Source organism: Scomber scombrus, chromosome 20 (genome assembly GCF_963691925.1).
Source record: "Scomber scombrus chromosome 20, fScoSco1.1, whole genome shotgun sequence".
NCBI classification, from domain to species: Eukaryota; Metazoa; Chordata; class Actinopteri; order Scombriformes; family Scombridae; genus Scomber; species Scomber scombrus.
Window position 1 is genome coordinate 23,119,467 of NC_084989.1, and position 2,266 is coordinate 23,121,732.

A 2,266-nucleotide genomic window follows, 5' to 3' on the forward strand; every position below is an offset into this window, starting at 1 on the left:
GTGAACAGTTAATGTTCAGTATAATCCAACAATTATCCTCTTCAGCCAAAAAGAGGTAATGGGACAGACAGCAACTTTACTTGACATGTTTTACAAGCTCCCTACCCCTAGGATCCCAGACCCTCAAAAGCCCCAAAAGCATGTCAAATGGGTTCATTTACATTTGTTAAAATTGCAATATCAATAAAGTTGGGTCTTTCATTATACTTGTATCCTGTTTTGTTAAAATCTTGTTTTAACATTATTATTTTAGGTCATATTGTTGGGTGTAATCTTGAGACACAATATTCATATGATTCTACTACCTATCAGTCTTACTCACAGATTGATTATATTAATCATTTCAAAACCCTTGATATCCTGTATGAATAATTGTGAGTATTTAAGCACTGTTATCTCATGCCTTACCACTATAGTTAATCTATGTTATGGCAGCAGATAGGGGCTCTTCTGTGTGGTTTTTTATATACTGTATACATATATATATATATATATATATATATATATATATATATATATATATATAGCATATCATTTAATTTAAATTCAACCAAATTCCACATACTGTTGATCATCTGTGTAATATATATATATGTTCCCACAAAAACATGCAAATACCTGTTGATTTACAGTCTTCATCATTTCTTTCATAGACTTCTTCTTCATGATCACACAGTTTACAATGTTAGTTTTCTTACTGATGTATTATTAGAAAGGATACTGAAACAGTAACATGTTTACAATAGTAGATTATAATATTTTGTCTTTTAAATATTCTTCAGTAAACACATCCAGCCTACAGAAGCTGTCCTATTTTCACCGATTAGGTGTTGTGATCATTGATTATGGTTTCACACTGTGTAGTTTATAGTTTGTTAAGTGTTGTAAGGAAAGTGACAATACATGAAATTGATGCGATTAATAGATGCAAGTTTCTCATCATCTAAGTCCTCTTCTCTCATGTTTTGTTCTATTGCAGCGGTCTGAACTTCTTGATACATTTCATCTGTGTAGTATGTTCCCCCATTTCTAGCAACCATGTCCTCGATCTTGTTGATCAGCTGCATCACTTGGTTTCTGTCTCTTTTGTTGTTGTCAAACACGTGGAACCTGTTTCCACAGCTCTGGATGACTCGTTGGATGTCTGGGCTGTTGTCACGTACATACTCTTGTATGGACATGCCTGGGAGGTGATCACCATGGGTAAACAGCACCATCATGTACTGGTTTGTTTTGGACCAAACAGCTGTTGCAGGGCTTCCACTGAGTTTTTCTCTTCAGTGGTGAATCGACCAACAGCAATAACCAGCAGGAACACATGAGGACCAGGACATGAGACTTTGACACATTTAACCATTTCTTTTTTGATGAATTCTGGGGATTTAGAAGTGTGCAGGATCCTTGACGTGTCTCTACCACACTAACCACTCTGTTACCCCAGCGTGTTATATGTTTTTCACAGGGCGTAGTCACAGACTCAGAGGAGGGACGGGAACTGAAGTGATTCAGTGTGTCATAGACATTCATGTCTCAATTAACGATAATTTATTCAGTTTGATTAAACTAAAAAAGCTACATTTTTGCCCTTTTAATATGTTTTATTTAATAATGACAGTTCTTACAGACAATTACTAACACTGTTAATACCTTCCTAAAAAGGAAATACACATTATAATGTTTGTTGTGGTGACGCCAAAAAGCCAAAAAGAACTTCCTGTTATGTTTGTAAAGACATGTTTATATTGAATCTTGTGTTCAGTCAGAGTTAATGGTTTACTTTTGCTGTTACTATTACTGTTACCATTACAACACTGTTAGTGGTACTAGTATCACTGTAGTACTACAGTGTACACTGTAATTCTGCAGTGTACAGTGTAGTACTACAGTGTAGAGATGTCAGTAAGAGTTCTAGACTTGAACATTACCTGCTTCTAACTCTACTGTAAATGATGGGTTGCCAGTAAATAACATACAATGGTGCACTGCAGTAGTACACAGGTTAAGATGCATGACTGCATTATCAGAACTCAGCAGCAGACCTTTATTGCACTTCACCCCTCATTTCTCTCTCTCCCCTTGTGTCCTGTTGTCCCTCCACTGTTAGTATAATAAAATAAAGCCCCTGCTAAAATATATTTTTAGAAAAAGTCACCACTGTGAACTCTGATTTCTCAGGAACTGCCATCAAACCAGTTTGATCAGTCAGACTGCATACTTTTATAAGGAGTTACATTCACGTCATCTATGTCAGTTATGATGAAACAGC

At 35.7% G+C, this 2,266-nt stretch overlaps 1 pseudogene; it reads right to left on the minus strand.

Moving 5' to 3' along the window:
• Positions 1-875: 875 nt before the first annotated feature.
• On the minus strand, positions 876-1,527 carry LOC134002142 (GTPase IMAP family member 7-like; annotated as a pseudogene).
• Positions 1,528-2,266: the final 739 nt, after the last annotated feature.